This window comes from Arachis ipaensis, chromosome B6, assembly GCF_059453495.1.
Source record: "Arachis ipaensis isolate K30076 ecotype BB chromosome B6, ASM5945349v1, whole genome shotgun sequence".
Classification (NCBI taxonomy): Eukaryota; Viridiplantae; Streptophyta; class Magnoliopsida; order Fabales; family Fabaceae; genus Arachis; species Arachis ipaensis.
The window spans coordinates 43,575,350-43,600,837 of NC_142441.1; the positions used below are offsets into that span (position 1 = coordinate 43,575,350).

The 25,488-nt window shown below is 38.7% G+C and overlaps 1 non-coding gene across 1 annotated transcript; it reads left to right on the forward strand.

Annotated features, from left to right (window-relative positions):
• Positions 1–4,858: 4,858 nt before the first annotated feature.
• On the forward strand, positions 4,859–4,966 carry LOC148555344 (small nucleolar RNA R71). Its single transcript, XR_015887903.1, has one exon. It is a non-coding gene; the product is annotated as a small nucleolar RNA R71 (small nucleolar RNA).
• Positions 4,967–25,488: the final 20,522 nt, after the last annotated feature.

Consider the following 25,488-nt stretch of genomic DNA (forward strand, 5'->3'; position numbering starts at 1 on the left):
ATGTAACAAAGATACCCATATTCTATGGCATAACTTTCATTACATAGAGCTCATGTACCTCCATTTCTTTGGGTTTGATATTTTCCTTTCTTGTTTCTACAGGATGGTCATCAAAAGGGACAACGGGAAAGGCCCCAAGAAGCCGGCCTCCAATAGAGCGCGCCAAGAACTAACGGCCAAGCCCCTCCTGAAGAAGACTAAGGGCCCCGTTGACGTTCTAGAGAAGGACAACCCTCCTAAGGATTCAAACAAGTTTCCCAACCGTTACTGCGAACTTGTTTACTCCAGAATGATTGAAAGGAATTATCATCCGGAACCCCTCCTAGTCTTACCGGCTCACCTCAGTTCGATTGTGATGCCACATATTGACCGGAGGCAATGGAGGTTCCTCTTGAGGCAACCAACGGAGGCCAATCTCTCATGGGTGGTGGAATTCTACTCCAACTTCCACTCACCTCATCTCACATCCATATTTGTGCGCCGAAAACAAGTGTCAGTCACAGTGGAAGCCATCCGAGAAGTCCTTGGGATTGCACCATCAACGGATGCATATGACGCCTACCAAGAAGTCTTGGCTACATGCGTTGACCGCGCATTCGATTGGAGCGCGATCCTCCGCGTCATTGCTTTACCCGACGCATATTGGATTCGGGGGACCATAAAGCGAAGACCCAAGGGTTTAGATGTCCGCCACCTCACTCAAGAAGCTACGGCATGGGCCCAAATTCTAGCTCACTACGTGCTCCCGAGCACACATGGGTCATCCATCACCGCCGAGCTTGCCTTATTGATATGGTGCATCTTGACCGAGAAACCGGTCGACGTTCCGCGTGCCATCCGCCAATCCATGGGGCGCATTCATGCCAAGGGAAATCTACCATTCCCCGCTTTAGTGACAGCATTAGTTGCGAAAGTCGGCGTCAACCGGGAGACTAAAGATAGGCGAACCTCAATACCGATCGAGGGTGATATCATTCCGACCAAGAGATGCCTCAAGCCTCCGGAAGTCACCATGGACATTGCACTGCCCACACCAACTGGCCACGCCACCACTTCATCTACATCACAAAAATCGGCCGCCCAACGACTTGAAGACCTTCACAACAAATTAGACCGCTATGAGAGGCGTAACCAACGCCGCTATGCTCATGTGAAGAGGCTTCTAAGCGTAATCACCCCACCTATGGAAGAACCCGATATCTCCACCTCCACCGCAACTTCAAGCGGAGATAGCAATGGCATTGGAGATGTGGCACACTCGGCCGAGTGCGCCTAACCTCTAGCACGGAGGACCGTGCTAAGTTTTAAGTGTGGGGAGGTCGGCCGACCGATCTCCGTAGGTAACATCTAAATAAATCTGAATAAATTAGGATAGGTTGCATGATTAGGTTTTAGTTAGCACCATTCGCATGATAAGTCCACTTGGTTGGAACAATGAAATTCTCTCTTAGGAAAACCAACATTTTGGGGCAACCATGGCATTGCAAATTTTACATGCTTTGATGCAAAAGTTGCATGAAGAATTATATTTTGGAACATGGTTTTGAGCTAAGAACACAAGCTTGTGAGATTTGAGCCTAATGGTGTGGTTACATCTTATAACCACTTATCTTTCCTTCTTGTGCGCATTATTCTCCTTCCATGATTGTGATCTTTGATTTGTTTGACTCTTTATGTCCATTATTTGGTGTATTCATGCATTTATATGATTGAGGCCATCATTTCATTAGCTCACTCACCCAAACGGCCGTACCTTCTATCTTCCGTTGTTAGCCAAACTTGAGCCTACGATTAACCCACTTTGTTCTTAATTTAGCACATTACAAGCCTTAAAGCGGAAAACAATAAAAGCCCTTATTTGGATCTTTGATTAGCTTAGGCTAGTGTGTGTGAGTATCATTCAAGTGTGGGAACCTTGGGGCATTGGGTAAATAGAAGGGTATTTTGTATTATTATTGGAATATTGGGAATTGGGTACATACTCATGAATTGATCAAATGTAAAACCTTATGCATTGACGCTCTTGTATATAAAAAAAAGAAAAAAAAATTTGAGAAAAACAAAAGAACAAAAGAAAAAGAAGAACAATATGGAAAAGAAAAAAAAAGAAAAATAGAAAAAGAAAAAAAAATATAATAAAAAGGGGACAAAATGCCCCAAAGTGAAGCTCAAGAGGAATCGATGCATAAGTATTGTGAAACGAAAAGAAAATGCATGAGTATGTGGAAAAGTGAGGAATGGGTAGTTAGGATAGTACTTAATTGTATAGGTCATTATATAGGTTAGGTGGGAAAGTTTAAGTTAATCAAAGATTCAAATCCTAAGCCCACTAGCCATATATGACCCTACCTTGACCCTAACCCCATTACAACCTAGGAAAAGACCTCATGATAATTGTATGCATGCACTGAATAATTGTTGATTGTTAGATGAAAAACAAATCTTGGAAAGCATGATTAGGGGAGAATTGAGAGAATAAACCCCAAACACCAGGTGATTAGAGTGCAAACACTTCCGATGAGGGTTCGATGCTCAACCCTTTGATTCCCGGCTCTCGTGAGCATTCCTCATGCAAGGTTGCACATATTGCATTTGATGCTTAGAAAGTGGCAAGTCCTATGCTTTGACCACCATCATGTCCCATGTGCTCGCATATGTCCTAAGAAGGCTAATTTGTTCCCAACCAAGTGGATAGTAGCACTAGTCATAGTTGCATGCATATAAGTAGGTTGCACTTCATGAGTCTTATACTTTTGCGATCCCTCGGTCTTCTGTGTTTCTTTGTATTTCTCTAAGCATGAGGACATGCTAGAATCTAAGTGTGGGGAGGTTGACAAACCCCAATTTGAGGATTTATCTTGTGATGATTTCAGGGGTTTTATCAATGATTCCACACACTTTCCATATGAAAATACAAGATTTTGCATCCCTTCCCTAGTTTTGCCTCATGAATGAAAACATGTTTGTTTTGCACTAAAATAGATACATTTCGAATCTTCTCTCGATGCCATTCGATACCGTGACTTGTGTGTTAAGTGGTTTCAGGATATAGAGTAGGAATGGACCGAAAGAGAGAAGGAAGACGGGTACAAAGGAAGGAAGCATGAGGATTAAGCTTTGAAGGTTTCTGCATGGGCGCGTGTGCGCACCTGGCGCGCCCGCGCGGATAGAGCAACGCGAAGCCAAAGCCCAGAGCCGGCTTGAGAAGCGGCTAAGCCAGGATCTTCATGGGCGCGTACGCGTACATCACGCGTCCGCGCACATTACAAGACATCTCAACGGCGCGCGCACGTGCCTTGCGCGTGCGCGCCGATTTGCGAATATGATTTTTTAAGAAGTCACGTGACTTAGGCGTGGAGGCAGTTAAGGATTCCACCCTTGGAGAAACACCTTGGCGGGAAAAGCTTAAGAAGACCAAAGGAACAAGGGTTAAGGACACTTTTAGTTCATTTCTTCTAGATCTAGATATTTTCCTTTTTTTTGGAGAGAAGAGAGAGTTAGTTACACTTTTTGGGGAGAAGAAGAGGGAGATTCCAAGCTTCACTAGGGTTCATCCTCATCTAATTTCTGAATTTTCAATGACTTTTTGGTGAGATCCACTACAATTCTCACTCCACTTTGTTCATGTCATAGATTTTCTTCTCCAATTTCAAGTAGTAGATACAATTGATCAATTCTCATAGATCTAGAATTCAACTTTGTAATTTTGGATTTTATCTCTATTTTGGATTTTCATTGCTACTCTTTGAGACTTGTTGTTAGATCTTTGTGTTGCAATACTTTCAATTTGACTTTTCTTCTCATTTTACTATGACTTTCCTTCTTGCTCATTACATGTTTGATAAAATGACAACACTAGCTATGGAGTAGAATTCTCACACTTGGCATAGGGTTTGGTCTTTGGAAGAAGTTGAATAGTGTATCAATAGTTGATTTAGAATTAGGAATTGCTAGTTGGCTTGGAGTGCACTAAAGCTAGATTCCCATAAGGTGAAGCTAGGACTTGTGACTCAAGTTGATTACTTTCATTTGACCTTCCTCTATACCTAGGGGATAACTAAATGGAGCAAGGCCTAATTGTTGTCAACTTTGAATGGACTATAAGGATAGGATTTCAAATGCCAACCCTAAGCCAAGTCTTTTGATAATTGATTGTTTGTTTCTCATTGCTTTGCTAAAACCTTCAAAGAATTCCAACAAAGCTTACTAAATCAATAAGATGCACACTTTGGCAATTCCAAGGGAGAACGACTCGGGAGACTAGTACTCTCGGATATAGATTGTAGATTTGTTTGATGAAGGATTTTGCGTCGGTTTAGACTATACTACGATTGATCATTTGATAATTTCTATACCGGCAAAAATCTATTTGTCAGCCATCCATGGTTATTATTTCCACTTTGATTGTACACTTGGTTGGGGCGGTCATAGAAGTTGTGAGTGGATGCCACCATGTTGTCTTCTTGTTGGAGCTGTGGGCATTCATCAGTGTAATGGCTGTAATCAGCACAGATTCCGTAAATTCTTTGTGGGACTAGTTGTTGGTTTTGCTGTGGTGGAGGAGGTTGAGCTTGCTGAGCTTGTTGATTCAACTGTATTTGCTTCAGCAAGTTGGTCATTTCACAGATGCCTTCACGTAGAGCAGCAGTCTCGCTGCTAGAAGATACTTCTGTAACAGCTTTTGAACGGCCTTGCTTCTGTCTTTGGTTCCTAGTGGATTCAGCTAAATCACTGATCAATTGCCAAGCTTCATCAGTGGTCTTGTACTTCTTCTAGACCCATTGCTGGCAATTTCCAGTATGGTCTTATCTTGGGGCCTCATACCCTGTGTGATATAGCTGAGTAGCACGATCTTGTCAATCATGTGGTGGGGGCATGCTTCCAGAAGATTATTGAAGCGCTCCCAGTATTCAAAGAGAGTTTCATTGTCATCCTGAACAATTGTGGAGATATCCTTCCTTAGCTTATCAGTGACTTCAGAGGGGAAGAATTTCTCCAGAAACTCCTTTCTTAGTGTATCCCAGTTGGATACATTTGCTAGAAGTTGAGTGTAGTACCACTCTCTTGCTTTTCCCTCAAGAGAAAACGGAAAAGCTTTCAGCAGTATTGAAGTTTCATCAGTGCCATCACGCCTGACAGTAGAACAGGCTGCCTGGAAATCTCTCAAGTGCTTGATAGGCTCTTGAGCAGGTAGGCCATGAAACTTGGGCATCAAATTTAGCAGTGCGGGCTTTATTTCAAAATCTGTAGCTACCGCTGGATGATGCGCTTGAAACGGTTGCATTGTAAAATTAGGGGCTCCTTCCTCCTGGATGGTAACTCTCCTAGCTGCCATGTTTTCTGCACGTAAAACAACCGAATCAGTAGAACGGGGGCTGGTTTCTTCCTCAGATTCACTTTCAGATCCGCCTTCAAAGCGGGCTAACCGACGCTGTTCTCGCCTTATTCGTGAAATTGTCCTTTCAATTTCAGGATCGAATATTAGCAAGCGCGGATCAGGAAGTGAACGCGTCATTTGACGGAAGAAACATGCAGCTCATAGTAGCAAAATAAAATAAAATGCAGATAAATAAATTCTTATTAATAAAATTAGCACTCTATTGCAACTCCCCGGCAACGGCGCCAAAAATTAATGAGACGCAGAAGCTGGTGAATTAAAAATTATTAAAATGGTTACGTTGCAAGTATAGTTCTTAACTCACCGAAAATCTGCCTATCAATTTAGAAATATGTCACAGAGAATTAAATTAAAAATTACTGGGAGTTTAAAGTCCCAGGTCGTCTCCCAACGAGTTGCAGAAAAGTGTGCTATCTTATTAATCAGATGTTCCAAGAAGTTGAGCTAAGTAAATTGGAATGTAAATTAAGGAAAGTTAAATAATATGAATAAAAGCCTTGACTGAGAGTTGATTGGTTGGAATTTCTCTTATCGGTGGAGTGATTGTAAGACTAATTTATAATTAATGGTTGTTCTGTTTGGTTATCCTTTACTAAGTAAGGGAAAGTCAAACAAGCTGGAATGCCAGATCTGTTCACAAGTTGCAACCCACTTAGCTCAAAGGGATTGGCGTTGGTGATAGCATAGCAATCCAACATTTAACCCAATTACAAATTTCTCTTTAATCCTTCCAACTCAAGAGTTCCTTTTAATCAACTCCCCATCAAGTAAGGAAACTACTCACGTATTGTAAATAAAGAATCCATAGCATATGAAAGGGAATTAAAAGAAGACATGATTATTGGAATTGAAATTAAATTAAAAAGAAATAATCCTTGCATTAAATAATCATAAAAGTATTCAAATAACAAAATTGAACAAAACAAGGAACATGGAAGAATAAAACCAAGTTGAGAAAACGAACTAGAATGACAAAGTCTTGATGAGGGAATAACTCTTCTCAATGTTCCAATGCTAAGACCAATTGAAAATTAAAATTCTAAAACCTAGAGAGAAAAACCTAAGAGAGTAAAAACTAGATCTCCAATTGTCTCTGAATGAATCTGTTAATTGTTTCTGCATGTTCTTTGACTCTAGTCTGCTGTTCCGGGCCAAAAACTGGGTCGAAATAGGGCCCGAAATTGCCCCCAACGAATTCTGCAGATTATGCAGATCGCACATGTCACGCGATCGCGTCATCCATGCGGACGCGTCATTCGCGCTTTTCCTCGCCACGCGTTCGCGTTGTCCATGCTACCGCGTCGCCAGAACTTTTCCAATTCGCGCGGCCGCGTGAGCCATGCGACTGCGTCACTTCTCACTGGTTATCTCCTCAAATTCTTGTGTTTCTTCCATTTTTTGCTAGCTTCCTTTCCAATCTCCAACTCATTCATGCCCTATAAAGTCTGAAACACTTAACACACAGATCACGGCATCGAATGGAATAAAGGAGAATTAAAAATAAATAATTAAAGTCTCTAGGAAGCAGTTTTCAAACATGTAATAAATTTAGGAAGGAAATCTAAATGCATGCTAATTTAATGAATAAGTGGGTAAGGATCATGATAAAACCACACAATTAAACACAATATAAACCATAAAATAGTGGTTTATCAGTCGCTCCAGAACCAAATAATGCACTTAAAACTTTACCGGCTATCCCACAGTTACCTCTAATCAGTGTCTCTGACCCCTCAGCGCCTGCTGCAGAAGTAGTATATACTCTCCCTGGCTGTTGCACCCTACCAATCTCATATTTCTTCTTTTCTGGGCAACTCTAAGCCAGATGTCCGGGTTGCCCGCGAAAATAGCACACTCCCATACCCAATCTGCATGGAACTCCTGGATGATGCTTCCCACACCTCTGACAGTTCAAGTCCTGCTGTGGCTATTTCCGAAATCTTCTTCCCTGATTAGCATTGTGAGTCAGCCTCTTGAAGTTGCCTCGCCCCTGATTGTTCTGAGGGACAAAGCCTCCACGTTTGAAATTCCTACCCCTCAGTGCAAAGTTTCTCGCCTGATTCCTCTGAAAAGGCATTCTCATGCTTCCTTTCTCTGCTGCCGCCTTCCTCACACATTCTTCAGCCACCCTACTCTTGTTTACAAGTTTAGAGAACACTCTAATCTCCATTGGTGCAACGGAGCTCAGAATATCACTCCAGAGACCTTCCTCATACTTGATGCACTTCCATTCAGCAAAATCCTCTGGAGCGCCTTGACAGATGTGAGAGAACCGGCATAATTCCTCAAACTTATTGGTATACTCAGTAACGATTATCTACCATTGCTTCAATTGCATCAATTTAGGTTCTTTGGCGTTTCTGAATGAATTGGGAAATTACTTCTTATCGAACTCTATTCGGAACAATTCCCAAGAAATTACAACCCCATCAGGCTGCAGAATATGCCGTGTGCCCTGCCATCAATGTTGTGCCTCACCTTGGAGCTGATAAGTTCCAAACTCAACTCACTGCTCTTCAGGAACCTGCTGCGCCTGTAGTGCCATCTCCATATCCTGTATCCAATTGTCCGCATCGGTGGGGTTTGAGGTTCCTCTGAAGGTCGGAGGATGAACCTTCAAGAAAGAGGAAAGCATCATAGGGCCATCTTCATTGTTATTCCCATGGTTCCCATTGTTTATCTGGTTTCCCAGAGCGTCGGCTGTCACCTGCATAGATGCAGCCATGTTTCCCAGGGCAGCCATAAAGTCTAAAGGGGTTAGGATTATTCCCTATCGCTTCAGGAGTAGCATTTCCTAATCTGCCTCTACCTCGCCCGCGACCGTGTTCGCGAGTCGACATCTGGTCCCTATACACACCAAACAAGTGATATCAAGTTGATCAGTCTCAATATCGTAAGTCTAGTGCTTTAAGTTCCAAATGTACGCTCATGAAAGTTTATGCCACATATATCAGTTAGATATCCTAATAGCACATAGACACATATACAGAGAATGCACAGAAGCATAGTCAGTCCATCCCTCAGGCTCTATAGGAATGAACTACTCTGATACCATAATGTAACACCCTACCACATAGAGCTTTACACCTAGGATGTAAAACAGAGGTGGCGAGGTGCTACGACCTCTAAAATAAAATACATACATATAATAGTTGAAAGAATATAATAAACTAGGAGCCTTGAAAAACAGATAAAACAAAATTGCAAAATAAAAAGCGCAACGCTCAGAAAACGAGATTACTTGCGTGCAAAGAAACCTAGAAATCATAGATGTAACTAAGACGAAAGCAGGGATGGAGGGTCAAAAGTACAGAATAACTAGCTCCTGACTCAGCCTGCGAAGCTAAAGCTGGCCGGAGAATATTTACATATATATATACATAACCCGAAAGCCCAAAGTACGTAACTAAAAACTTAACTCTCCTTAACCCTCTAGGAGGGACAAAATAAACAAGTTTCTTAGAGAGAAAGCTAAGTACATATACATAAAGCTGTACATCAAAATAAACCCAGATACTACTCCGCTTCAGAAATCCAGATGCTTAGTGAGAAGCCTCTCGACATGCATCTGAAAACAACAATACAGCATGGGGTGAGAACCAGAGGTTCTCAAGCTAGGAAAAGTGCCACTCATATAATATATAAGGTCTTGGGAATGCCAGAGGCAATCCTAGAACGCGGACACTCAGATTAAAAAGCCTTAAAGCATTAAATAGAAACCATAAAGGGGTAAGTGTTCTAAGGAAATCCAAACCCAACATAGACCTAACTTCAACTTTAAACCTATCAACCTCTTGGTGCGCAGAAATCGTGACGGTTCCATTCCTTGGTAACGACGCTGAAAACTTTATACGCACATTCATAATCTTAATTCTTTGTCACAACTTTGCACAACTAACCAGCAAGTACACTGGGTCGTCCAAGTAATAAACCTTACGTGAGTAAGGGTCGATCCCACGGAGATTGTCGGCTTGAAGCAAGCTATGGTCACCTTGCAAATCTCAGTCAGGCGGATTCAAATGTATTAAGAGATTATAGTATACTAAAAGATAATTAAAATAGGATAGAGATACTTATGTAATTCATTGGTGAGAGTTTCAGATAAGCATATAGAGATACTTTTCATTCCTCCTGAACCTCTGCTTTCCTGCTGTCTTCATCCAACCATTCCTACTCCTTTCCATGGAAAGTTTTATGTAGGGCATCACCGTTGTCAATGGCTACATCCCATCCTCTCTGTGAAAATGGTCCAATGCGCTGTCACTGCATGGCTAATCATCTGTCAGTTCTTGATCATACTGGAATAGGATTTACTATCCTTTTGCGTCTGTCACTACGCCCAGCACTCGCGAGTTTGAAGTTCGTCACAGCCATCCCTTCCCAGATCCTACTCGGAATACCACAGACAAAGTTTAGACTTTCCAGATCTCAAGGATAGCCATCCATTGGTTCTAACTTATACCACGAAGATTCTAATATCTCAGACTCGGTCCTCTGTATTAGATATCTAAGAGATACTCATTCTAGCTTGTTTGCATGTAGAACAGAAGTGTTTGTCAGGCACACGTTCATAAGTGAGAATGATGATGAGCGTCACATAATCATCACATTCATCATGTTCTTGGGTGTGAATGGATATCTTAGAATAGGAATAAACTTGAAATGAATAGAAAAACAGTAGTACTTTGTATTAATTCATGAGGAACAGCAGAGCTCCACACCTTAATCTATGGAGTGTAGAAACTCTACCGTTGAAAATACATAAGTGATAAGGTCCAGGCATGGCCGAATGGCCAGCCCCCCAAAACTTGATCAAAGGATCTCGAACTAATCAAAGATCTGATCCGAAGATGTAAATACAATAGTAAAAAATTCTATTTATATTAAACTAGTTACTAGGGTTTACAGAAATGAGTAAATGATGCAGAAATCCACTTCCGGGGCCCACTTGGTGTGTGCTTGGGCTGAGCATTGAGCTTTACACGTGTAGAGGCTTCTCTTGGAGTTGAACGCCAGTTTGTAACCTGTTTCTGGCGTTTAACTCTAGAATGCAGCATAGAACTGGCGTTCAACGCCAGTTTACGTCGTCTATCCTTAATCAAAGTATGGACTATTATATATTGCTGGAAAGCCCTGGATGTCTACTGTCCAACGCAATTAAGAGAGCGCCATTTGGAGTTCTGTAGCTCCAGAAAATCCACTTTGAGTGCAGGGAGGTCAGAATCCAACAGCATCTGCAGTCCTTCTTCAACCTCTGAATCTGATTTTTGCTCAAGTCCCTCAATTTCAGCCAGAAATTACCTGAAATCATAGAAAAACACAAAAACTCATAGTAAAGTCCAGAAATGTGAATTTTTAATTAAAAACTAATAAAAATATACTAAAAACTAACTAAATTATACTGAAAACTATGTAAAAACAATGCCAAAAAGCATATAAATTATCCGCTCATCACAACACCAAACTTAAATTGTTGCTTGTCCACAAGAAACTGAAAATCAAATAGGATAAAAAGAAGAGAATATACTATAAATTCAGAAATATCAATGAAACTTAGCTCCAATCAGATGAGCGGGACTTGTAGATTTTTGCCTCTTGAATAGTTTTGGCATCTCACTTTATCCATTGAAGTTCAGAATGATTGGCATCTATAGGAACTCAGAGTTCAGATAGTGTTATTGATTCTCCTAGTTCAGTATGTTGATTCTTGAACACAGCTATTTTATGAGTCTTGGTCGTGGCCCTAAGCACTTTGTTTTCCAGTATTACCACCGGATACATAAATGCCACAGACACATAACTGGGTGAACCTTTTCAGATTGTGACTCAGCTTTGCTAAAGTCCCCAATTAGAGGTGTCCAGGGTTCTTAAGTACACTCTTATTTTTGCTTTGGACCTTGACTTTAACCGCTCAGTCTCAAGTTTTCACTTGACACCTTCACGCCACAAGCACATGGTTAGGGACAGCTTGGTTTAGCCGCTTAGGCCAGGATTTTATTCCTTTAGGCCCTCCTATCCACTAATGCTCAAATCCTTGGATCCTTTTTATTACCCTTACCTTTTGGTTTTAAGGGCTACTGGCTTTTTGCTCTTGCCTTTTGGTTTTAAGAGCTTTTGGCTTTTTCTGCTTGCTTTTTCTTTTTTTTTCTTTCTATTTTTTTTTGCCATTTTTTTCTTTTCTCTTTCTCTCTTTTTTTTTTGCAAGCTTTTGTATTCACTGCTTTTTCTTGCTTCAAGAATCATTTTTATGTTTTTTCAGATTATCAAATAACATTTCTCCTTTTTCCTTATTCTTCTAGAGCCAACATATTTAACATTCATAAACATCAAATTCAAAAGACATATGCACTGTTCAAGCATACATTCAGAAAACAAAAAGTATTGCCACCACATCAAAATAATTAAACTAGTTTCAAGGATGAATTCGAAACCATGTACTTCTTGTTCTTTTGTTTTTAAAATATTTTTCATTCAAGAGAGGTGATGGATTCATATTCATAACTTTAAGGCATAGACACTTAGACACTAATGATCATGTAGTAAAGACACAAACATAAATAAAACATAAAGCTCAAAAATAAAAAAAAAGGAAAATAAATAAACAAGGAGATTAAGGAATGAGTCCACCTTAGTGAGGGTGGCGTCTTCCGCTTCTTGAAGAACCAATGGTGCTCTTGAGCTCCTATATGTCTCTTCCTTGTCTTTGTTGTTCCTCCCTCATAGCTCTTTGATCTTCTCTAATTTCATGGAGGATGATGGAGTGCTCTTGGTGCTCCACCCTTAGTTGTCCCATGTTTGAACTTAATTCACCTAGGGAAGTGTTGATTTGTTCCCAGTAGTTTTGTGGAGGGAAGTGCATCCCTTGAGGCATCTCAGGGATTTCATGATGAAGAATTTCCTCATGCTCATGTTGAGGTCCATGCTCTCTTGTTTGCTCCATCCTTTTCTTAGTGATGGGCTTATCCTCTTCAATGAGGATGTCTCCCTCTATGTGCCATAAATGGTTATGGAAAAACAAAAAGCAATGCTTTTACCACACCAAACTTAGAAGGTTTGCTCGTCCCCGAGCAAAAGAAGAAAGAAGTGAGTAGAAGAAGAAGAAAATGGAGGAGATGGAGGTGTGTGAATGGTTCGGTCAAGGGGGTTTAGGTGGTTATGATGTGTAAAAAGGAAGGAGCGATGGTTTGAATTTAAGTGGGTGGGTGTAGGTGGGTTACATATGATGGTTTTGGAGGAGTAATGAAGGTGATTGGTGGAGGTTAATTGAGGAAGAATGTTAAGAAATGGTGTGAAGATGAGAGACGAAGTGGTAGGGATCTTGTGGGGTCCACAGATCCAGTGGGACCAAGGACTTAACATCCCTGCTCCAATTAAGCGTGTAAAATGCCCTTGCTGTGCAATCCTGGCATTTAACGCCAGACTACTGCCTGTTTCTGGCGTTAAACGCCACTTCCATGCTCTATTCTGGCGTTTAACTCCAGGTAGATGCTTGTTTCTGGCGTTAAACGCCAGCTTGATGCTTGTTTCTGGCGTTGAACGCCAGTTTGATGCTTGTTTCTGGCGTTTAACACCAGCTTTCCTCTGGGTGCAATCCTGGCGTTTAAACGCCAGACTGCTACTTGTTTTTGGCGTTTAACGCCAGTTTCATGCTCTGTTCTGGCGTTAAACGCCAGCCAGATGCTCCTTACTGGCGTTTAAACGCCAGTAAGCCCTTCCTCCAGGGTGTGCTGTTTTCAATGCTATTTTTCATTCTGTTTTCAATTTTTCAGTAGTTTTTGTGACTTCACATGATCATCAACCTAAAGAAAATATAAAATAACAATGGAAAATAAATAAATATAATTAGATAACATTGGGTTGCCTCCCAACAAGCGCTTCTTTAATGTCAATAGCTTGACAATGAGCTATCATGGAGCCTCACAGATAATCAGAGCAAGGTTGGGACCTCCCAACACCAAACTTAGAGTTTGGTTGTGGGGGTTCAACACCAAACTTAGAGTTTGGTTGTAGCCTCCCAACACCAAACTTAGAGTTTGACTGTGGGGGCTTTGGTTGACTCTGCAGTGAGAGAAGCTTTTCATGCTTCCTCTCCATGGTTACAGAAGGAGATCCTTGAGTTTTAAACACAAAGTTGTCCTCATCCAGTTGAAGGACTAACTCTCCTCTGTCCACATCAATCACAGCTCTTGCTGTGGCTAGGAAGGGTCTTCCAAGGATGATGGATTCATCCTCATCCTTCCCAGTGTCCAGGATTATGAAATCAGTAGGGATGTAAAGGCCTTCAACCTTTACTAGCACTTCCTCTACTTGTCCATAAGCCTGTTTTCTGGAATTGTCTGCCATCTCTAATGAGATTCTGGCAGCTTGCACCTCAAAGATTTCCAGTTTCACCATTACAGAGAGGGGCACGAAGTTTATCCCTGACCCAAGGTCACATAGAGCTTTCTCAAAGGTCATGGTACCTATGGTACAAGGTATTAAGAACTTTCCAGGATCCTGTTTCTTCTGAGGCAATCTCAGTTGATTCAGATCACTCAGTTCATTGGTGAGCAAGGGAGGTTCATCTTCCCAAGTCTCATTACCAAATAATTTGGCATTCAGCTTCATGATTGCACCAAGGTACTTGGCAACTTGCTCTTCAGTAACATCTTCATTCTCTTCAGAAGAAGAATATTCATCAGAGCTCATGAATGGCATAAGGAGGTTTAATGGAATCTCTATGGTCTCCAGATGAGCCTCTGATTCCTTTGGTTCCTCAGAGGGAAACTCCTTATTGATCACTGGACCTCCCAGGAGGTCTTCCTCACTAGGATTCACGTCCTCCTCCTCCCTTGTAGTTTCGGCCATGATGATTAAATCAATGGCTTTGCACTCTCTCTTTGGATTTTTTTCTGTATTGCTTGGGAGAGTACTAGGAGGAGTTTCAGTGACTCTTTTACTCAGCTGGTCCACTTGTGCCTCCAAATTTCTAATGGAGGACCTTGTTTCATTCATGAAACTTAAAGTGGCCTTAGATAGATCAAAGACTATATTTGCTAAGCTAGATGGATTCTGCTCAGAATTCTCTGTCTGTTGTTGAGTGGATGATGGAAAAGACTTGCTATTGCTAAACCTGTTTCTTCCACCATTATTAAAGCCTTGTTGAGGCTTTTGTTGATCCTTCCATGAGAAATTTGGATGATTTCTCCATAAGGGATTATAGGTGTTTCCATAGGGTTCACCCATGTAATTTACCTCTGCTATTGCAGGGTTCTCAGGATCATAAGCTTCTTCTTCAGAAGAGGCCTCTTTAGTACTGTTGGATGATTCCTTCAATCCATTCAGACTCTGAGAAATTATATTGATTTGCTGAGTCAATATTTTATTCTGAGCTAATATGGCATTCAGAGCATCAATTTCAAGAACTCCCTTCTTCTGAGGCGTCCCATTACTCACAGGATTCCTCTCAGAAGTGTACATGAACTGGTTATTTACAACCATGTCAATGAGTTCTTGAGCTTCTGCAGGCATTTTCTTTAGGTGAATGGATCCACCTGCAGAATGGTCTAGTGACATTTTTGATAGCTCAGACAGACCATCATAGAATATATCCAGGGTGGTCCATTCTGAAAGCATGTCAGAAGGACACCTTTTAGTCAGTTCCTTGTATCTCTCCCAAGCTTCATAGAGGGATTCACCTTCCTTTTGCCTGAAGGTTTGAACATCCACTCTAAGCTAAGCTTTTGAGGAGGAAATAACTTGGCTAAGAAAGCCGTGACCAGCTTATCCCAAGAGTTCAGGCTATCTTTAGGTTGAGAGTCCAACCATACTCTAGCTCTATCTCTTATAGAAAATGGGAAAAGCATAAGCCTGTAGACCTCGGGGTCAACCCTATTGGTCTTAACAGTATCACAGATCTGCAAGAATTCAGTTAAGAACTGAAAAGGATCTTCGGATGGAAGTCCATGAAACTTGCAGTTCTGTTACATCAGAGAAACTAATTGAGGTTTAAGCTCAAAGTTGTTTGCTCCAATGGCAGGAATTGAGATGCTTCTTCCATGTAAATTGGAATTTGGTGCAGTAAAGTCACCAAGCATCTTCCTTGCATTGTTATTGTTTTCAGCCATGTTGTCTTCTTTTTCGAAAATTTCTGTCAGATTTTCTCCAGAGAGTTGTGTTTTAGTTTCCCTTAGCTTCCTCTTCAGAGTCCTTTCAGGTTCAGGATCAGCTTCAACAAGAATGCTCTTATCCTTGTTCCTGGTCATATGAAAAAGAAGAGAACACAAAAGAAAATATGGAATCCTCTATGTCACAGTATAGAGATTCCTTTATCTGAGTAGAAGAGGAAAAGAATAGAAGAAGAGAAATTCGAACACCAAGGGGAAGAGAGGGTTCGAATTTTGAGATGAAGAGAAGTGTTAGTAAATAAATAAAATAATTAGAAAGAGATGAGGGGGAGAGAATTTCGAAAATTAGAAAAGAAATAAAATTAAAATTAAAATTAAAAATTAAAATAATTAGTTAATTAAAAAGGAATTTTGAAAAAGATGAAGGTGATTTTCGAAAATTAGAGAGAAAATTAGTTAGGTAGTTTTGAAAAAGATATGATTGAAACAAAAAGATAAGATTGATTGAAAAAGATTTGAAAATTGTTTTTGAAAAAGATAAGAAGTTAGAAAAGATTTTGAAATTGATTTTGAAAAAGATATGATTGAGAGATATGATTGAAAATCATTTTGAAAAGGAAACTAAAAAGATTTGATTTTGAAAATTAAAGTTGATTACTTGACTAACAAGAAACTAAAAGATATGATTTTAAAATTTAAAGATTGAACCTTTCTTACTAGGCAAGTAACAAACTTAATATTTTTTTTTGAATCAATCACCTTAATTGTTAGTAAAGAATTGAAATTATGAAACAAAATAAGAAGAAGATTTTTGAAAATAATTTTGGAATTTTCGAAAATTATGAAAGAAAAAATGAAAAAAGATTTGATTTTTGAAAAAGATTTGAAAAAGATAAGATTTTTAAATTGAAAATTTGATTTGACTCATAAGAAATAACTAAATTTTAAAAATTTTTGACTAAATCAAATCAAATTTTCAAAAATTATGAGTGAAATAAGATAAAGATATTTTTTTTATTTTTGAATTTTCAATAAAGAAAGAGAAAAACAACCCAAAGACTCAATGCATGAAAATTTTGGATCAAAATATGTGATGCATGCAAGAACACTTTGAATGTCAAGATGAACACCAAGAACCTATTTTTTGAAAAATTTTCAAGAAAAGAAAACATGCAAGACACCAAACTTAAAAATTTTTATTGTTTAGACATTAACAAATTGAAAATGCATATAAAAAACAAGAAGAGACACAAAACAAAAAAATATGAAGATCAAACAAGAAGACTGGCCAAGAACAACTTGAAGATCATGAAGAATGCAATGCATGAAATTTTCGAAAATAATTTTTAGAAAATTAAAAAGATGCAATTGACACCAAACTTAAAACTTGACTCTAGACTCAAGCAAGAAACACAAAAAATATTTTTTGATTTTATGATTTTGTAAAATTTTTTTGTATTTTTTGAAAATTAATTGGGATAAACGAAAACAAAAGAAATTTTTTTGTATTTTTCGAAAATAAGAAATAAAAAGCTTAAAATTAAAATAAAATCACCTAATCTGAGCAACAAGATGAACCGTCAGTTGTCCAAACTCGAACAATCCCCGGCAACGGCGCCAAAAACTTGGCGCGCAGAAATCATGACGGTTCCATTCCTTGGTAATGGCGCTGAAAACTTTATACGCACGTTCATAATCTTAATTCTTTGTCACAACTTCGCACAACTAACCAACAAGTGCATTGGGTCGTCCAAGTAATAAACCTTACGTGAGTAAGGGTCGATCCCACGGAGATTGTCGGCTTGAAGCAAGCTATGGTCACCTTGCAAATCTCAGTCAGGCGGATTCAAATGTATTAAGAGATTATAGTATACTAAAAGATAATTAAAATAGGATAGAGATACTTATGTAATTCATTGGTGAGAGTTTCAGATAAGCGTATAGAGATGCTTTTCGTTCCTCCTGAACCTCTGCTTTCCTGCTGTCTTCATCCAACCATTCCTACTCCTTTCCATGGCAAGCTTTATGTAGGGCATCACCGTTGTCAATGGCTACATCCCATCCTCTCTGTGAAAATGGTCCAATGCGCTGTCACTGCATCGCTAATCATCTATCGGTTCTCGATCATACTGGAATAGGATTTACTATCCTTTTGCGTCTGTCACTACGCCCAGCACTCACGAGTTTGAAGCTCGTCACAGCCATCCCTTCCCAGATCCTACTCGGAATACCACACACAAGGTTTAGACTTTCCGGATCTCAAGGATGGCCATCCATGGGTTCTAACTTATACCACGAAGATTCTAATATCTTGAACTCGGTCCTCTGTATTAGATATCTAAGAGATACTCATTCTAGCTTGTTTGCATGTAGAACGGAAGTGTTTGTCAGGCACGCGTTCATAAGTGAGAATGATGATGAGCGTCACATAATCATCACATTCATCATGTTCTTGGGTGCGAATGGATATCTTAGAATAGGAATAAGCTTGAATTGAATAGAAAAACAGTAGTACTTTGTATTAATTCATGAGGAACAGCAGAGCTCCACACCTTAATCTATGGAGTGTAGAAACTCTACCGTTGAAAATACATAAGTGATAAGGTCTAGGCATGGCCGAATGGCCAGCCCCCCAAAATGTGATCAAAGGATCTCAAACTAATCAAAGATCTGATCCGAAGATGTAAATACAATAGTAAAAAGTCCTATTTATACTAAACTAGTTACTAGGGTTTACAGAAATGAGTAAATGATGCAGAAATCCATTTCCGAGGCCCACTTGGTGTGTGCTTGGACTGAGCATTGAGCTTTACACGTGTAGAGGCTTCTCTTGGAGTTGAACACCAGTTTGTAACCTGTTTCTGGCGTTTAACTCCACTTTGCAACCTGTTTCTGGCGTTTATCTCTAGAATGCAGCATGGAACTGGCATGCAACGCAGTTTACGTCATCTATCCTTAATCAAAGTATGAACTATTATATATTGCTGGAAAGCCCTGGATGTGTACTTTCCAACGCAATTGAGAGCGCGCCATTTGGAGTTCTGTAGCTCCAGAAAATCCACTTTGAGTGCAGGGAGGTCAGAATCCAACAGCATCTGCAGTCCTTCTTCAACCTCTGAATCTGATTTTTGCTCAAGTCCCTCAATTTCAGCCAGAAATTACCTAAAATCATAGAAAAACACACAAACTCATAGTAAAGTCTAGAAATGTGAATTTTAATTAAAAACTAATAAAAATATACTAAAAACTAACTAAATTATACTGAAAACTATGTAAAAACAATGCCAAAAAACATATAAATTATCCGCTCATCACCTCTCTTCCGCTCCTCCATCGCCAATGTTTAGTAAAGACAAACAAACAGACAAGTTCAAGCAAGAGAAGAAAGCAGGTAGTGCAAGTAACAAGTATACAATTAGCATAATATATATGTCCAGTTAAGTAGTCTCAATTAATGCATAGCAGACAAACAGAATGCACATGATGTATGCCTGTCCTATAGCTGATGAGTCTCATCTATCGGTTATTAAGCCAACCCGACAAGTCCGGTTTGCTAAACCTTTGGACCGTCCCCCGACGCGCATCCCCAAGAGTCTATGCATAGCTTTTTCTCATGTTAAAAATTACTCAACGGGGGTCAATCTTCCCGGGAATTTAGAGTGCCCAGACACATTTTACGTTGCAGGGTCAACAGAGTATCGAGTCTCTACCTAGAATGCGTGGTTGCAAGCCACGGAACTTTACCCAGAGAAACTCATATCTCAGATAAATTAAAGTTGTAAGGCTCATACATTTCATAATAATTGCAGTAATCCATCAATCAAGCCTTAGCATCATAACTCATTCAAGCAATACACCTCATTCTTATATGATTCCTCATTTTTAGCCTTTACTTCATCCCCAAGTTACCTTAATTTCCTAACTCCATCTCATCACTAAGCTTTCTAACCAAGTTTCACTACAAGAAAAAAGGCCTATGGCCACGCTTTTTTCTTGCCACGCTTTAAAAGCGTGGCCAAAAGTGGTCAATGGCCACGCTTTTGTGAGGGTGGCGATTGAATAGAGATTTGGCCACGTTTTTTCTTGCCATGCTTCAAAAACGTGGCGAAAAGGGTCAACGGCCACGCTTTTTGAAGGGTGGCAATTGATTAGAGAAACGGCCACGTTTTTTTTGCCACGCTTCAAAAGCGTGGCCATAGAGAGAAAGAGGGATGTTTTAAAAGCATGGCGACAGAGTTTCATTACGGCCACGCTTCAAAAGCGTGGCCATATCCTGGTACTCTTTTGGCACGCTTTAAAAGCGTGGCCAAAAGGTTTTTAAAAGAAAACCCTAATAACCCGGCCCCCAACCCAGTAACTCCCGAATCCTCCTAATCACCCTCAAACTTGGCCAAAAGCTTCGATCCGGACTCTCCCACTCTCAACTCTCACCGTCACTCTCATGAATGGCAACCCTGGAAGAGCTCAGATCTCCGCTGTCACCAGCACCGCCCTCGCTGCGCCGTTAGCCTCCCCTCCGCCTTGTCTCTTGTCGCCTCTGCCCTAGCATCCAACAGCGTCAGCGTCATTAGCCTCTCACTGTCTCCTCGTCGTCTCCTTGTCGTTTACGCGCCAGCGTCGTCGTTTCGCCGCTCTCCTGCCATCTTCCTGCTCTGGCCACCATTGCCTTCCTTGTCGTTCGTGTTTGGACAGAATGAAAACGGTAATGGAAGAAAACGAAGAGAAGGACGGTGCTTCAGTGTGTGTGTGGCGGTAGCTCCTCACTCTTCAACCTTGTTTCTCTTTTCAATTTCTCTCAGGTAACGCTTCTTCTTCCCCTTCGCCGCGTTTTCATGTGAATTCTCGTCTTTAATTGTAACTGTAATCCCTCACAGTCTCTCATATCATACTTGCAATAGCTTAGCTGGTTTCCGCATCTTTCTAGGGTTTTCAGAAACGATTCCCGATCTGAATGTTTTCCATTATTAATATTAAAAAAGGACGATTTTGTGTGCTCTCTCAGCAATGGTAGCTGCAAGTAAGTGTCTTTACTTATGAGCTTCGAGATTGAACCTATTATCTAAATTTATCGGTTGAAAAGTTCTTTAATGATTTATCTCAATTTTGCATTTCATAGTTGCAGTTGCTGTCACTTTCAATAATCTCATAATCAGAATTCCGATACCTTATATCAATTTACCATACTATTTTGATGGTTTCTTGTTCTAGTTTCCTTGGAGTAGGGGAATGCTTGACAATAGCCATAGTTGCTTCTTAAGCATGATTAGCTTATATTTCACTTTTACTTAACTGAGAAATCAAATATAAGTCAACGTATTTCTATGTGCTCATGCAGATTGTTTGAGCTATATGGTAATGAAACAAAAATGAAGTTGTTGGCCAAAGAACTGGCCCCTCTGCAGAATATCAGTTCTCAAAACTGCATTACTCTTAGTGTTGATGGATCTAAATTTGCCACCGGTGGTTCAGTAAGTATCGCTTTGAAATCCATTCGATTGAATTGTGTTTCTTTGTTGTGTGGCATTTCTAGCGTTCGTTTCTAGAGTTTGATCTTGTATGTTTGAATTCTGTCTGGAACAAGTACAGGACGGGCATATCAGAATTATGGAGTGGCCTAGCATGAACAATATTTTGGATGAACCAAGAGCACACAAATCTGTGCGGGATATGGATTTCAGGTAGATATACTCAACGAGTCAAATGGATGCATTAACCCTTGCAACCAGTAGAATAGCAATTAAAACTTAATTAGTAGCTAGTGAAATCTTATTTGGAGTTCATCCCGTGTGGTTCATTTTTTGTGCATGTTCATCCTTACCATTGATAATTTGATTATGTAGAGATATTTTTTTAACAAGTCTTATATAGTTTCATAATAAATATCTTATTCCCAATACTGATAGTAAAGCCAATTACTGACACTAATTACAAGATATATTTCCCAGTTTAATTTGCACTTTAATACATTACTTTCAGCATTGGAAAAATGTTTTGAGATTTACAAAACTATTATTCATTTGTGCGTGGAATATTCGTGGATGAGTCCAATATTTACGCTCTCATTTGAATGACTCTGCCATGTGGTTGAGAAAAATTCTGACCAATTATATATATAGCACACACAAAAAAAAGTACACTAGAATTACAATTTACAACTAAAAAGATTGGGTCGTGACAATACTCTGCAAAAGGTATTCAAGCTACTAAAAAAGGAAAATAAACTAACTTGACTTTGGTGAAAATGAAATGAATAATGCACATGATATACATCAGCCGCAGAAAATTGCTAACTTGACTTTTAGCATTTTCTTTGCATGGAACCTTGCAGGAAATAGTTGATCATGAAACCTCCAAGATGACAAGTTAGATATATTTTGCTAGTTGCTACACATTTTCAAGTTAGTTGCAAGTTGCACTAGATTATTAAATGATTAACTAAATGTCAATCTTCATAATGTATTTTAATGAATAGATTATGCTCATACAACACTATAAAAGATTCTGCAACCTACTTTATGTTTAATTGGCAGCATGCTTACAAAAACCACATCTTCAACCAAACCGAGAGATGTATCAAGTATCATGGCAAATGAGCAGAAAATAGTAGCATCTGATTTGTGGTCATTAATGGCTGCCCTTCAGTTCTCTTAAGTTGAAATTTGTAGACTGTAAATCCAGATATTCCCTTCTCTGCCCAATACTTGATCACCTGACACAACAGGGCAGAAATTTTAAATTTCACCTATAAAATAGAATGCTAATTGATCTCCATCTTTCATGTCTCACTAGTTAAAATAATCAATTAATAGGCATATGTAAATGCCATTTAATTTAATACAATCATAAAAGTAAAGCATACAAGACATAAATTAGAAACTTTGAAATATGGCAAATATCAGAAGGAATTTTAAAAAGGATGCACTCCTCTTGAAACTAAAGTTGCTTACAGATTAACTTAAAAATAAATTATGTAAAGAAAACAATTTTAAGAGATTTTCTTGGTAGGTGACTATTTAAATCTTATAGTATATAATTTATTTATCCAGTTGTTATATGGATCTTTCCTAAAGTATGGGCAATACAACAAATCATGTATATTATATGCACCTTATGATTTTACTCAATCTCAAATATAGTCTCTTTCCAACATGGCAAACCTGATTGGAACTAAAGTTTGTAGGTTCAAAGACCATATAAAGCTATCTCCCCTGATATGTATGTTAGGAGTGGGGCAAAATAAAAATCAAATCCAAATCAACTTACATTGTCATTTGTTTGTGTTTCTATTTAAAACCTCTTGTATATTTTGAAGAATGTTAGGCCTGTCCTACAACCATGGTTAACTTCATCCTCTTGACTAGGTGTGATTATTTTTTGAAGTAGGAATCAGGAAAATTCATTCTGGCACTATGCAACATACACTATTTGAACTATTTGGTTGATGCACATTGCACACACCTTCAATGGCAAATTTTCTAACAACCAAGTTTTATTGGATACGACTAGGCATCTAACATCTACTTTGGATAAAGCTCATGATCATTATAAAGGACTTGACCATTAAAATTTGTTAAGAAATCAGAAAGCTATGATTTATAAATTACTCTGTTAGTTGCCTTTTGCTCCCGTATAACAAAAACTCACCTCCTTCCTATACATTATTCTCTCCATCTTAACAAAATTCTTTGTTTATAAAAAATAAAGGAATTTTTTGTGGTAAGTGGTAAGATGTGAAATTTAACTGTTTTTCGAAATTTCATTGATGTGTGCGGACTCATAAAATATATGAAACTGGTGCCCCCTAGATGTCCAATTATAGTTAAGTATATGGTTTTAAAAAATCATTTAAAACAACTTGATTTTGGATAAACCAAATTGATTCTACCCTTATTAACACTTACAATTAGTAGTGGGGGGAAAAAGACATTCAAGAAGCTGCAATTTTAGATGTCTTAGCGCTGGGTTATGTGGTTGTTGGACACCTAAAAACTGTTGCTTCTCTGTTGAGTGTGGTATGTTTTCCTTTTTATCCAATTTTCCCATTTCTAAGTATTTGTTTTTACTTTCGATTTTGTCAAATTTATCATGGTTTTAGTCAATGAATCTTTCTCTAAGTGTTGTTTATGTATGTTCAACTTTAATTTGTGGGAATTGGGAATTGTTTCTTTCATTAACTGTTCTGTTTCTTTGTTTATCAGTGCCTTGTATTAACTCCATCTTGTGAAGGCAGAGAAAGCTAGAAGATACATTCCAAGAGAATTCAAATTGGCTGAAGCTTTTGGGTAGGTCAAATATTGTAATTTCTCTCTTTAGATTATAAATGCAGCAATTCTTTTATGGGTTTGAGTCTTTATACAATTTGTAAATATTGAATCCAAGAAATGTCGTCAGTTTAGAAGACTAACTGTTTCTGACGTGAACTCAGGGATATTTTTGTTTGGTTAATTTTCAAGATTGGTAAAATCATTCTAAAATCTTTTGAATTTTGATAGGACTTGTAAATTATGTTAAACTTTGAAATTAAACAGAGGCTGCATTAATTATTACTTGATACAGAAACATTTTGGTTGCTTCTTTCTAGCTAGCTATGAGGACAGTCCCGCCGGTGTCTTTGATGAGGTACGGTTCTGTTTTCATTCTTGCTCTTTTATCTTTTTATTTAAACAAAAATGTTAGAAAACTAATATTTTTAATAAAAAAAATTGAAAATTTGGTTTATAGTGACTCAAACTCGAGACAAATTTGCTAAGGTTTGGACTTAAATTCACATCTTCTGATATTGAAGTGGCTAAACCTTATAAAATTTTCAGGATTTTACATTATGATAGGTATACTTGAAGAAAATTCAAATTTGTTTATCATAGATTTAAGGTTTCCTAATGATTATTCTTTTTTAAAAGACCATGGAAGCTAGTTTGGAGGGCCAAAGCTATCTAGATGTTCCTGCAACACAAATGCCAAATCTTGCATGCAGCTTTTAAGTTTTTTTTTAATATATATATATATATATATATATATATATATATATATATATATATATATATATATATATATATCTTGCATTACAGGCTCAACCAGTGAATGTTCCAACTAGTTTTAAGCACAGGGCAATGCTGGTGGATGAGATTTGGCATGCTGCAGGTGACAATGCTTCTGATATTGATTGGTATGCCAAGCGCACTGTCCTGCAGGTGACAATGCTTCTGATATTGATTGGTTAGATTCCTTTCTCCCTTTTGCATGGTAATTCAATGGTTCCTTTTGCCTTTTTTTTTGTTTCTTCTTTGCAAAAGAAAAAAAAGTACTGAGCTTGCTTGCCAATGGGATTATTCCTTGTTTCTTCATTGTTATGTCTTTGGTCGGTGATTGTCAGCATTTTCATTATTATGTTCTGTGAAAAGGAAATAAAATCATTTTGCTGATGTTGGTGTTATTTTTTTCAGCTCCACCAAACATTGCTGGGAATCATTCTAATAGGGGGATATTGAGCTCGGTTATGTACTTGTTGGGCACAAGGTTGTAAGAAAAATATAAAATACAGAAAATGAGGGACCCTGACGTGATCTTGAGACCCCAGACCTGCTATTAATTTTCCATTACTTTTGTAATTATACATGCGTTTTGCTTAGTTAGTGAATTTCGGCTGGATAGGAGGTTGAAGGGTTTTTTGTTACTGAAAAAACCTGGAAAGTTTTGTATAAGGATTAATCTATAAAATAATTATACCAAAAATTGTCACTAATTACTGTTTAATTTATCTTGTAATAAAAATTGCATACTATATTTATAGGTTTGGTAATACAAAAGGATTGAAAATAAAAAAAAAAAAGATTTTTTTTTAAAATTTGACAAGGCTATCGCCACGCTTTTAAAGCGTTGCTGTATCTCTCTATCGCCACGCCTTAAAAGCGTGGCCGTATCTCTCGCTATCGCCAGGCTTTAAAAGCGTGGCCATATCTCCTGCTATCGCCACGCTTTAAAAGC